This window comes from Colobus angolensis, unplaced genomic scaffold, assembly GCF_000951035.1.
Source record: "Colobus angolensis palliatus isolate OR3802 unplaced genomic scaffold, Cang.pa_1.0 Scaffold249, whole genome shotgun sequence".
In the NCBI taxonomy this organism is placed as follows: domain Eukaryota; kingdom Metazoa; phylum Chordata; class Mammalia; order Primates; family Cercopithecidae; genus Colobus; species Colobus angolensis.
The window spans coordinates 519,649-533,617 of NW_012115699.1; the positions used below are offsets into that span (position 1 = coordinate 519,649).

At 46.6% G+C, this 13,969-nt stretch overlaps 1 protein-coding gene across 3 annotated transcripts in view; it reads right to left on the minus strand.

The window, feature by feature from the left end:
* SLC4A5 (solute carrier family 4 (sodium bicarbonate cotransporter), member 5) overlaps nucleotides 1-13,969 on the minus strand; it is a 144,720-nt gene that overhangs the window by 77,887 nt on the left and 52,864 nt on the right. The gene's annotated exons all lie outside the window — the stretch shown is intronic.

The following is a 13,969-nucleotide window of genomic DNA, read 5'->3' on the forward strand; positions in this document are numbered from 1 at the left end:
GAAGTCACTTCCTGGGTGTCTCCCAGGTACCTCAAAACTCAACATCCCTCTCCCAAACACATTTCACCTGTGTTCTTTCTCTCTTTTTCTTTCTTTTCCTTCCTTCCTTCTCTTCATTTCTCTCTCTCTCTCTCTCTCTCTCTCTCTCTCTCGTGAATGCCTACTATGTGCCAATCATGATTCTAGGTATTGGAAAATAAAGCTATGAAGAAGACCTATGTGTCCTTGCTCTCTTAAGCACATGCTCTAGTGACAGAAACAGATAATAAACAAGTCAACAAATCCATAAATGACCATTTCAATAAGTTGTCTAAAATAAACAAAATGACCAGGGGACCTACAGTAGATATCATGGTCTCAAAAGGTCTCTCCGAGGAGGGGACACTGAAGCTGTGACTTGAAAAATGAGAATGAGCCACTCTGCAGATCTGGAGGAAGAGTGCTCTGCATGTTCCAGGCACCCTGTGGTGGAAAAGTGCTGGTGAGTGTGGTTTAGCACGTGAGCAAGGGACAGAGAGATAGCACGATGTCAAAGTGGTGACCAATGCTGTGACTAAAGGCATCCCTGCCCACCCCACTGCACAGGCTAGACACCTTGGAGTCATCCTTAACTCACCTCCTTTCCCCTCATCTTCACCCTCATATTGAAATTTTTAGGAATGCAGTCCCTCCTCACCAACCCCACTGCCCTGTCCCAATGCAATCTCTCATTCACTGTCTCCTAGGCCTCATCAGGTCTTGCCTTCCTCCAGCTTCTTTCCTCAGTTCATCATTCCCTTCTGTTCTCACTTATTTCTTCATGGACCTCTACTCTTTTCTTCATCACATCCTCCATTCTTCCCCCTTTGACTTCCCAATAAAACTAGCCAGGCAATGCCCAGACAAGAATTCACTGGCCCAGTCTCCTCTGCAGATGTGTCTGAGGGCTTGGGGGGGGGGGTAGGTGGGGTGGGGTGGGGATGGCAGCACGGAGTGGTAGTGTGGTGGAACCAAATGGACTTCCAATCCAGCCAGACAAGGGTGTGATTCTCGAGGCTGCCACTTATTCACGAGTGAACTCAGTTGAGTGAGCAGGACTGCTGGGAGGAATACATCAGGTAAGAGAATGAAATGCCTGACACAGGGCTTGGACGGTAACAGGTGCTTAGCCCCTCACCACCAACACCCACACCCAGGCCCATAAGACCCACTGTAAGGGTTTTCCCTCAGCAGGTTTCAAGTGCAGCAACCTTCCATGCATCCTTGTCAGTACCCTTCCTGTGTCCCTCGAGGCTGTCCCTAACCTTTGCTCCTCTCTTCAAGCTTCTTGATTCATCTTCTACCCTACTTCACCAAGAAAATAAAGGCCTCCAGGCACGAAATCCATCAACATCCTTTCTTCCATCCCCTCGACTCTTTCAGATCCTTATTTCATCAGCTAGTCTTTCTTCAACCTGGATCTTCAACTTCCCTCTCTCCACCCTCTTTCTCTTAGCCTAGAAACAGCTCTTCCTACCCAAGACAGCCTCCCTGACCCTGCCTGTCTCCTTAGCTCTCCTGCTTGCCTTCTCTTTTCTTTTACCCACACTTCCTAAAGTAGTGGTCTGTGCTCATGGTCTCCATCTCCTCCTTGCCCAACCACTACCCAGCCTGCTGTCACTGGCGCAGCCCCCACCGCGCTAAGGACGTTGACAAAGGCAGAGGTTTCAAACTGACAGTTCAAAGGTGTGTTTAATTCAGGCCTCGCAGAGTATGAAAGTTTTTGAAAGTATTGCTAAGATAAAGAATTGTAAGATTTCATACAGAAATCCAGATCTCTGACTTTTCTTGAAAAGTCAGATGTTCTGATCACTGTGCCCATGTTCCTGCTTGGCAACAATCCATGAGAGTTGATGATGGTGCCTTCTTAGGTAAGCATATACTTTTTAGTTTGCCACAGTCCCCACTACTTCTTACTAGTGTCCCATTAATCTCATTTATTGCCATGCACCCAAATTCACAACTCTTGCCCTCAGATCCCTCTTGTTATTTTAATTGTCAAACCAATAAGCTAATAAAATCAATCAAACCAACAGCACTGAGAAGCTATGGTCTGGCTTATCTCTCTGGAACTTCAGAGGTGATGATCGCCCCCTCTGAACTGAAATGTGACTTATGGCTCTTATAACAGGGCAGTTTCTTGATATTTTCCCTCTCTTTGAAGATTCTCTCTCAATATCTTCCCCTAGTTCCTCTTGCCCGGCTAACACTTAAATCTTGATCTTCCCCAGGATTCTGCTTCATCTTGTTCTCTTTTCTCTCTTCACACTCTTTCTGGGCTAGCTCATGTTATTTGTGGTGTCATTTTATAAATGAGGTCACCCTTGTGTCCAGGCAATACACCCATGTGTATTGAACATTCCAGCCAACAACTGGACTGCTCCTTCTGGGAGCTTGGCAGCCTTCTCAAGTCACCCTGAACATATTCAAAACAGTTCTGCCTCCCTTATTCCATCAACCCAACCCTGCTCTCCTCTGTTTTGATTAATAGCACCTCTAGCCATCTACCCATCTAGACAATGCTGGACTCATTCTTGAAGCTTTTTTTTTTTTTTTTTTTTTTTACCATTCATGTCCAAATGGACACTAAGGTCTTTCATTTGCTTCATAAACATTATTTGGCTCTTTCCTTTTTTTCCAACCCATTGCCACCATCTTGGTTCTGGCTCTCATCATCTGCTCCTATCACTGCAATAGCCACTTACTGCTGCCATTGCCTTTGGTTGTCCCATTTAACCCCATTCCCTCTGTAGCAGTAGAGTGTGCTTTCGAAACATTTCAGGCTGGGCACGGTGGCTCATGCCTTTAATCGCAGCACTTTGGGAGGCCAAGACGGGCGGATCACAAGGTCAGGAGATTGAGACCATCCTGGCTAACACGGTGAAACCCCATCTCTACTAAAAATACAAACAATTAGCTGGGTGTGGTGGTGGGCGCCTGTAGTCCCAGCTACTCGGGAGGCTGAGGCAGGAGAATGGCGTGAACCCAGGAGGCGGAGCTTGCAGTGAGCCGAGATCACGCCACCGCACTCCAGCCTGGGCGACAGAGCGAGACTCTGCCTCAAACAAAAACAAAAACAAAAACAAAAAACAAAAAAAACCAAAACCATTTCAAACATGTTCACACAATGGGCTCCTGGGAGTCATGGTTCTCTTTGAATAGCACCATAAAATACTATACATATGAGTTAGAAATCATTTTACTAGCAGAACACACTACTATCTGTACAGAGCTCAACAGACTCATGTATTTAAATGAATTTTAAATTTCTGAATTTTTCTATTACTTTTTCTTTTCTTTTCTTTTCTTTTTTTGAGACAGAGGCTCACTCTTTTGCTTAGGCTGGAGTGCAGTGGCATAATCTTGGCTCACTGCAACCTCCATCACCTGGGTTCAAGTGATCCTCCCACTTCAGCCTCCAGAGAAGCTGGGAGTACTAGCTCATGTCACCACACCTGGCTAATTTTTGTATTTTCTGTAGAGACAAGGTTTCACCATGTTGCCCAGGCTACTCTCGAACTCCTGAGCTCAAGAAATCCACCTGCTTCAGCCTCCTAAAGTGCCAGGATTAAAGGTATGAGCCACTGGGCCCAGCCTATTCCTTTAACTTACATCCTTTCCACTGTCTTATTGATTGCTGGCACTTGCTAGCAGACACCAAATGTTTAAAGAAATTTTATAGACAAAAAGCCAACAATTGAGAAAATAACCTTATTTTTTCTTCAAATTGAGAAAACTGTGACTGCTTGATTCTGAGGGGCCACACCAACTCTCCCTGGGATTAGAAATCAGTAACTACTCTTTTAAATTTGATGTACCTTGGAGGATGGCATGAAAAAGAAAATAAAAAATAAAATAAAATAAAATGTAGATTTGATTATGTTATTCACCAGTTGAAAAACTTTCAATGTCTCTCTATTGCCTAAAGCCTAGGGGTCAGTGACATGGCTCAAACCATCCCTCGTAATCTAGCCCTAACCTGCCTTTCTAGGTTCTAGCATGTCCCTCACCCAGCCGCCCCAACCCCAGCCACAGCAGACCACACACAATTCTCTGAAGAGTAGGGCATGCCACTCCTTGGGCCCCTGTGCCTGCCATTCCATAAGTCAGGAATCCCCTTTCCCCTTCAAGACCAGACAAGAAAGCAAATAAATGGACGGGTCCTGGAGAGAGGAGACAGGCAGGGAGCAGGATGCAAACCAGTCCTGCCTGGGGCATTACCTGCTCCCTGGAACAGCTGAACACTGGGGTCCCTGGCTGTCGATGCTGCCTCTGGCCCCAGCCTGCTTCTGCTGCTGCCTCCCTGGCTGCTACTTCCACAGGTCCTCTTCTTCACACAACAAACTCACTTTTGTTTCCAGTTAAGCACCAGGGGAGGCGTGGGGAGAGACGGGGGGTTTGCGGGGAGAAAAAGAGAGAGAGAAAAGGAATGTTGTGAAGGACTGGGGAGGTGGAGAGAGAGGCTATATGTCGAGAGAATACAGATGTGGTAAGTGTAAGTGTGAGAAAGATTATGCAAAACTGTTTGAGAGAGAAAAACTACACTGAGAGTTAATTAAAGATCAGAGAGAGAGAGAGAGAGAGAGAAGTGAGCAAGAGAGAGAGAGAAGTGAGAGAGTGAGAGAGAAATTTCAGGTGCACTGGAGAGAGAAAGGCTCAGTGGCTGCAGCAGAGCCTCAAGCAGGAAGCTGGGTCTCCACAGCAGCAGGGGTGGTGGCAGCTAAGGACCTGTGAGAGGACTGGCAAAACTGCCCCTTTACCCCCTTCCCCATGAGTGCTTCCCATGTGCCTGGGGTCTCTAGGAGAGCCCAGGCTCCTCTCCAGAGGCCCCTTTATAAAGGCAGGGGTAGGAGTTGCTGTGAGACTCCTCAGGGCCTCCTTAGGAGCCTTGGCAGCAGGTGAGCTGGATGGAGAGAAATCTGGCAGGTCCCTTCCTCTCCACCACACAGCCCCAAGGGTGGAGTGGGGTTGCCGGAGGGGAGTGTTTGCTGTGGGGTCTCACACTGACCGAGCAGTGCTTCGATAATGTGCTATGTAGCTGGTTTCTTTCCTCCCCAACTTTAAACCCAAACTCCTGATCCTCTTCCTGTTCCTCCACCTCTCAGGCAAAGTAACAAGTGTCACCACTCGGCAGGTGTTTTCTGAGAGCCCACGGACAGTGGAAGCTGGTCACTTCAGAGTGTGGGGTGAACTCCACTGGGGAATTATTTTGCTCTTCTGAGAAACTCCTAATCTCCTGGGTTTGGTTTAACAAGTGCTTACTGAGTACTTAGAATGTGCCAAGGTTGATTAGAGGTCACTGAGTGGCAGCTGCTCCAGGAAGTTACAAACCCTGAATTCACTAAGTCTTAGAGCTGGGAGGGAGCTTAGTGATGGTCAAGTCCAAACCCTTCATTTCACGGATGAGAAAACCAAGACCCAGGTTACCCCATAGGCCCCCTAGGCTCCAACACAGGTTAGCAGAGCCTGGGGGAGAGCAGACATCAGACATCCACCCACTACACTGCTCCATTGCAGCTGGCTCCACCAGTGACATTTTCAGACCTGAGGCTTGGGGATCAAGTATGCCCATTTTATTTTTTTTATTTTTAGAGACAGGGTCTCACTACATTTTGCAAGGTTGGTTTCGAACTCCTGTGCTCAAACAATCCTCCTGCCTCAGCCTCCCATAGTGTTGGGATTACAGGAGTGAGCCATCACACCTGGCCACAAGTATGCCCGTTTTAAAGCTGAGAAAACAGAAGCAGAGGACGCCAGGCCCTACCTGAGGGTCCCAGGCTCTTCAGCTTGCACTGCACTGTGGCTGAGGTTGACCCAGCTCCAAGTGGCCACAGCAGGCCACACCAAGTCAGGCCCTGTGGGTGGCCTCAATACCAAAAAAAAGATGGCCAAGGATCCCAAAAAGATCCTCTTTATTCATGTGCTTTAAGAGCCCAGACCTGGGCTCAACTCTGGACTCTGCTATTACCAGCAATAGGATCCTGGCAAGGCATCAAGCGCCTCCTGAGCCTTAGTTTCCTCATCTATGAAGTGGTAATAATCACGCCCCCGTCACTGGACTGTGGTGGGGATTCAATGAGATAATATATGTAATGTGACTGGCTGGCACAGCACTTGTGTACACCAGTCGCTCAATAGTTGATATTGCTATTATTGTTGATGCCAGCAGGTGAGATGCTTCCTCTATTACTACCAGTCACCAGCCTGTTCCCTCTAAACATTCCGAGGGCCCAATCTTTCTCAGCTTCTAGACTCCATGCTCCTCCCATGCTACCTCTGCCCCTCCATCCCAGGCCCCTACGCTGTCTCTACCCCTCCCTTCTGCCCACAAAAGGTTTAGCTCACCACATGCTGGGCTACTGGGTCAGAGTTTCTCTAATGCCCTGCGGGTCCCACATGTGTGCAGCACATCAGAAGTTAATCCACATAATGAGAAATGCCACAGGTAACAGCCCCTCTGTTCTACAGCTAACAGCAAGAGTCACATAGCACCATCCCAACTATAGGAATGGATTCTAACAGCAGTTGCTGGGAGAAACACAACCTCAGTGGGGACCCCTTCAGGAGGCACACTAAAGCCACACATAGAATCATACTTTAACTGGGTTGGGACTGACTTAGCACAAAATGATCTAGTGGCCTGCAAACTAGCAAGCAGTGTGGACTTCAACTCTTAGGGAAGGTCTGGGAGCCATGATGGCCATCTGGAAGTCAACATCAGGACACGATCCTGGGGTCCTCAGCTCTGGGCAAGTCCTTTCAGACATTCCCTCTCTCATCGGCTCCCTGATGGGTGGCTGCACGGTCAGCTTCGTAAAGTCAGGGCCTATCTTGTTCACATCACACTGCTGGCCCCTGACATGGGTTCATGCAGCATGTGTGCTCAATGCATATTTGCTGGGTGAATGGATTTGACTGCCTGACACTCAGGGGAGTATGTGATGAGGCTGGCCTCAGCAAGAGAGGAGCCAAGAACAAGGAAATGGAGCTGAAGGCAAAGCAGAGGGGGCAGGGATAGTGGGATTCGGGTGACTCAAGGCCACTGACTATTGGGGAGTGGGAGAGAGAACCCAAAGAAGCCAAAGCCATTCTTGCCAACTGTGTGAAGTGAGTGTTGGAGGCCCTGAGTCCTACTTTCATGGGCAATAAAATTCTTTTTCTAGAAGGCTGTATACAAACTCCAAGTGTGCCCTCTGAGAGAGGAAGAGGAGAGAATCTGCTGTCTTGCTGTGTTCACGGGAATCCTTCCTGGGGTGGGTAGCTTTGAGATGTCTGCCTAGCCCATGTCTCCCTTCCCATAAGGATCACCCTGGGCAGCCATGTTTGTGTGACATGTGACCTGTGCTCCTGGCCACAATGAGTTGGAGCAAGAATGGTTCACTGGACACCTGACCCAAGCCTGTGAATTTTGAATTGGGTCTCTAAGTTAGCTGGGCCTTTCCTGATGGTTTCTGGGAGATAGAGCTGGTAAATGGAAGAGGCAGAAAGGGTTGGGCTGCAAAGAGAGGAAGCAGCCTAGAGGCGAAGCTGTGGGAAAGGGCTGTGTACACCCAGAGAGAGGGCTGAGAGGGCACTGCGCTCACCCACTTGAGCCTGGCTCTTCGTTTTGCTTTGGGACTGTGAGAAACTCCTTTGCTCTTATAATATAAACAATCTCTCCCCACACCCATTCTCTCTCTCCTTCCCCAAGCCAGTTCAAATAGGTTTCTGGAATTGTGATAAAATTACCTTTTTAATCATGAGTCCTCTTTGTATGAAATTCTAGAGTGTGAAGATTTTTTTCTGAGTACATTCTTGAAAACCATAAGTGTAAAGGTTATTAAAGAATATTGAGCTACTGTCATAAGAATAGTTAGATTAAGTCTAGTTATGTGAAAAGTAAAAGAGCGGGGAGTAAACAAAGGCAGGGCAGGCCTAAAGAAAGAAAGAGGGGTCAAGGAAACATGCCATGACCCTGGATAAGGGAGGAAATTCAACTGGGTCAGAGGGGCTGGCAGAGCCTGTCACACGCATGACCGGCCCCCAAAAAGTGCTTGTGGATGGAGCCAAAGCTGGAGAAGGTCTAAGTATATTGGGGGTCAGGGGAGACTCAGTCAAGGCTAGCTGAGAAATTCAGATAAGAGATCCCTCTGTCTTTCCCATCTGAGTCCCCTACGCCACTCTGGACCTCCAGGCCTGGGAAGGGCAACAACCTCAGTGTGAAATCAGAAAGGCTTCGAGCATTTACAAGACCCAACAGCAAAAAGAGAACAATGACATCCATCTCATTGGAGCACCAGAGAAGGAGAGGCAGACGTTTCTGGAGAGCCAAAAGGGTAAAAGGCAATTATTACTCATGATTTAAGATTTTAAAATATCACTAACAGTCTTCAATTTGCATGTTGTCCTTATTGCTCTATTTTGGTAGATACAAATGCAGTATAATGAAGAAGTTGTCATTTAAAACCAAACTAAAAAGTTGCTCTGCTTTTTCCTTCCAAGCCAAGAGGGGTATGGAGCCTAATTACATCAGTAGGAAGTTGAATCTTGATCCTGCTTCTTTCATCTGACAGAGGCCAGTGGGGAGGGAGAAAGAAGAAAATTTAAAGCCTCTTTCAGATTTTTTTTTTGAGACACAATCTCGCTCTGTCACACAGTCTGGGGTGCAGTGGTGCAATCTCAGCTAACTGCAACCTCCACCTCCGGGGTTCAAGAGATTCTCATGCCTCAGCCTCCCGAGTACCTGGGATTACAGACGTCTGCCACCATGCCCAGCTAATTTTTATATTTTTAGTAGAAACTGGGTTCGCTATGTTGGCCAGGCTAGTCTCAAACTCCTGGCCTCAAGGGATCCGCCTGCCTCAGCCTCCCGAAGTGCTGGGATTACAGGCATGAGTCACCATGCCTGGCCTTCTTTCAGTTCTTTTATGCTGGTTGAGGGCTAGACTGAGAGACAGTCTTTGTGTTTAGTTCAACACATTATGTGTCCAGTTGCCCTGAGCTAAGGTGAGAGAGACAGAGGTAAATCATATGACAGGTAAAGTGAGTGGAGTGAGTGTGTGTGTGTGTGTTGGAGAGGGGCGCTGAGGAGAGGGGACTCAGAAACCGACAAGCAAGGAGATATGAGGAGACTCAGGAGCACAGTGATGGGGGGTGGGAGTTGCCAAAAATATGGTAGGAAGGTGAAACTACAGAGGCAGGTGGCCAAAGGGAAATCTTCAGCAGCCAGAGGATTTTTAAGAACAGGGATATCTGGCCGGGCACGGTGGCTCAAGCCTGTAATCCCAGCACTTTGGGAGGCCGAGACGGGCGGATCACGAGGTCAGGAGACCGAAACCATTCTGGCTAACATGGTGAAACCCCGTCTCCACTAAAAATACAAAAAAATTAGCCGGGCGAGGTGGCGGGCGTCTGATAGTCCCAGCTACTTGGGAGGCTGAGGCAGGAGAATGGCGTGAACCCGGGAGGTGGAGCTTGCAGTGAGCTGAGATCCGGCCACTGCACTCCAGCCTGGGGGCAGAGCGAGACTCTGTCTAAAAAAAAAAAAAAAAAAAAAGAACAGGGATATCTAATATCTCATTTTAAAAATTGAGTATCTCGGCCAGGTGCAGTGGCTCATGCCTATCATTCCAGCACTCTGGGAGGCCGAAGTAGGTGGATCATTTGAGGTCAGGAGTTCAAGACCAGCCTGGCCAACATGGTGAAACCCTGCCTCTACTAAAAATACAAAAATTAGCCGGGCATGGTGGCGGGTGCCTGTAGTCCCAGCTACTCGGGAGGCAGAGGCAAGAGAATTGCTTGAATCTGGGAGGCAGAGGTTGCAGTGAGCAGAGATCACACCACTGCACTCCAGCCTGTACAATAGAGGGAGATTCCTTCTCAAAAAAAAAAAAAAAAAAGAAAAAGAAAAAGAAAAAATTGAGTATCTCTGCAAAGTAAACCCCCTCCATGGTTCTGAACCTTCAACAAAGCCTGCTGCTCACCTATATGCTTTAAATGACCAATTTTGAGGAAACCACAGCAGGGCAGAACTCCATACTTGGGCTTTCCTGGAGGTTAAAGCAGAGAACAGATACCAAAGGTGAAGCACAGTGAGACTGAATCCACCAAGCAGGGACTTGGAGCCAGGGCAACACTGAGACTAGAAGCCTTGGAAATTCACAGACATTTAAGCAAAGGTGTGGGCCTACTCTAGAATGTGGTGAGGAGGCTAGAGTCTATTTTAGTTAACCACACGGAATAAAGTTATAAAAACTTTATATTAGGACTTTCATTGGTTCACTTGCAAATTCAGGCTCTCAACCCATTTCCCCTTAAGGTCTTAAGGTCACTAACTCAAGATTCTCTCCTGATAGCGTTTTTTGCTTGTGTTTTGTTTTTGTTTTTTAGAACAGCCCTCATGGCTAGGGAGGGAATGTAGTATACACTGAAAATTCAGGGAGATCTTGGTTTTAAGGTTTCAAAGGGCAAGAAAAGAGAGGGATAGATACAGGCTTCCTTGAGGTAATTTTAATGTGCCTTCCTTCCCCAGCCCTGGGGTTGGGGGGAGCATAAAAGGTCTAGAATGATCTTTATCCTTTCTCCTTTTTCTTCCTCCTTTCCTCTTTTCTCACTTCTCCCCACTTCGCCACTCCCTTCAAGATCCAAAATAAGTAGACAAAGGTGAGGAAGCCACCCCCATTCTAAAGTTTCAAACCCTAAAAGAAAGCCAATTGTCGGCCAGGTACCATGGCTCACATCTATAATCCTAGCACTTTGGGAGGCCGAGGTGGGCGGATCACTTGAGTCACTTGAGGTTAGGAGTTTGAAACCAGCCTGGCCAACATGTGGAAACCCCTCTCTACTAAAAATACAAAAAAAAAATTAGCCAGGTGTGGTGGCACACGCCTGTAATCCCAGCTACTCGGGAGGCTGAGGCAGGAGAATTGCTTGAACCCAGAGTGGAGGTTGCAGTGAGCCGAGATTGTGCCACTGCACGCCAGTTTGGGTGACAGAGTAAGACTTTGTCTCAAAAAAAAAGAAAAAAAAAAAAGAAAGCCAATTGTCTTTGCTCCTATGTTTGAAACATAGCCTGCCTCAGGAACTCCTTAGTGCAGGAGATGTTTTAGAGATAAACTTATTTTCTGTCCTAACCCTTGCTCCTTCTTTAACAGAAAAGAAAGACAGCATGAAACATGTCTTTGGTCCTAAGGCTCTGGAACTTTGTGAGGTTCCAGTGTCTTAACAGAAAGCCTTTCTCTCCTTTACTTCTCATCTTGGTGTAATTTTGATCTTCTGGTGACCCCAGCGTTGCTCAATACCTGGCAAATAGATGAAGGCTTGAATATTTTTCACACTCCTTCCATCAGAAGGATCTCATAAGCTTCTCAGTACCAATGAGGGCAGCCAAACCAAACAAATGCCCACTTGTAGAGGAAAAAGATTTGGGCATGATGCTCTTAAATTGGGTTAATGTGTATAAAGTGAACCAACTATATGTTAAGTGCCTACCAGGCACCATGCACCATGTGAGGTATCTAATATCTATTTATCTATCATTTAACAACTCTTAGCAATTTGGCATGAACAACCTTGCAGTTTGGCTAGGACCGGCCTGGTTTCAGCACTGAAAATCCTGCCTCCCTCATCCTGGGACGTGTCTCAGTCCTGGGCAGATTGAGACAACTGGCCACCCTGCAACAATCTTTCACTCTCCATGTGAGAATACTGAGACTCCAGGGTCTACACACCCCTGGTTGGGCTTGACAAACTTTGTTTCTCTTAAATCTTGGCTCCAGTTCTTATTAGCAGCCTAGAAAAGTGGAAGTGCAACCACATTTCTAAAGCTGCTTCTAATCCTCTTTCTCCTAAAGGCCTCTCAAGAGGTTTTCACAGCCAGAAAACACATTTTTTTCCCCCAGGGTAGAAATCCTGGCTCCTACTGACTTTCACCACAGTTTGATGATTCTATTCATCATATGAGTTCTGCTTGAGTCAAAATCGATTGGCTACTAAGTACTGACTTCCTAAATAATTAATATATTCACACTGGGGGAAGGTGTGGTAAGGAGGAAGACAGAAAATAAATAAACCAACTGCTATGGCCTATTATTTCCTACCTATCTATTCCTTTCTTTTTTTTTTTTTTTTTTTTGAGACGGAGTCTCGCTCTGTCACCCAGGCTGGAGTGCAGTGGCCGGATCTCAGCTCACTGCAAGCTCCGCCTCCCGGGTTCACGCCATTCTCCTGCCTCAGCCTCTGGAGTAGCTGGGACTACAGGCGCCCGCCACCTCGCCCGGCTAGTTTTTTTTTTTTTGTATTTTTAGTAGAGACAGGGTTTCACCGTGTTAGCCAGGATGGTCTCGATCTCCTGACCTCGTGATCTGCCCATCTCGGCCTCCCAAAGTGCTGGGATTACAGGCTTGAGCCACCGCGCCCGGCCTATTCCTTTCAACATAAGGCAATTTGGGTACTTGAAAGGACATCATTATCAGCCTGGGTCCAATATGGTGACTGACCAATGACATCTTACAAAGGAAAGTAATGTAGTGAAAGGGCAAGCACAGTCTTTGGAGTCAATAGATCTGTTTTTATTTCACACCTTCACTGATTAACATCTACATTATGCTACATCTCTTTGAACCTTAGTTTCCCAATATGAAGATGGGGATAATAATATCTCCCTTTTACTGGTGGTGTGAGGATTGAGAAGATGTAATTCCTGATTTCAAATTATATTACAAAGCTATAGTAATCTAAACAATATGGACCAAGGGAATATAATAGAAAGCATAGAAACAAATGCACACATACATGGTGAACTAATATCTGACAAGGGTGGTAAGGATAACCAAAGTGAAAAGATTAGTCTCTTCAATAAATGGTGTTGAAAAGACTGGATATCCACATGCAGAAGAATAAAATTGGACTCCATCTTATACTACTGACAAAAAACTAACTTGAAATGGATTAAAGGCTTAAATGTAAGACCTCAAAACATAAAAGTGCTAAAGGAAAACAGGAGAAAAGTTATTTTACACTGGTTTTGGCAGTGATTTTTTTTTTTTGATATGGCACCAAAAGCATAGGTAACAAAAGCAAAAATAAACTAATGTAACAACACCATATGAAAAGGCTTCTGCATGGCAAAGGAAACAATCAACAAAATGAAAAGGCAACTCATAGAATGGGAGAAAAGATTTGCAAGCCATATATCTGATAAGGGCTTAATACACAAAATATATAAGGAACTCATACAACTCAATAGCAAAAAAACCAAATAATCCTATTTTTAAATGGGCAAAGGAAGCCAGGTACAGGGGCATGTGCCTGTTGTCCCAGTGCCTCAGGAGGCTGAGGCAAGAGGATAGCTTGATCCCAGGAGTTCAAGTCCAGCCTGGGCAACACAGTGAGACCCTTAAAAAAAGGCCAAGGATCTGAATAGATGTTTTTCTAAAGAAGACATATGATTTGGTTTGGCTGTGTCACCACCCAAATCACACCTTGAATTGTAGCTCCCATAATATCCATGTGTCATGGGAGGCTCGCACCTGTAATCCAGCACTCTGGGAGGCTGAGGCAGGCAGATCACCTGAGGTCGGGAGTTCGAGACCAGCCTGACCAACACGGAGAAACCCCATCTCTACTAAAAATACAAAAATTAGCTGGACGTGGTGGCACCCACATGTAATCCCAGCTATTTGGGAGGCTGAGGCAGGAGAATTGCTTGAACCCGGGAAGGCAGAGGTTGCAGGGAGCCGAGATTGCGCCACTGCACTCCATCCTGGGCAATAAGAGCAAAACTCTATCTCAATAAATAAATAAATAAATAAATTTCATGAGACCTGACAGTTTTTTTTGTTGTTTTTTTTTTGAGACGGAGTCTCGGTCTGTCGCCTGGGCTGGAGTGCAGTGGCCGGATCTCAGCTCACTGCAAGCTCCGCCTCCCGGGTTCACGCCATTCTCCTGCCTCAGCCTCCCGGGTAGCTGGGAC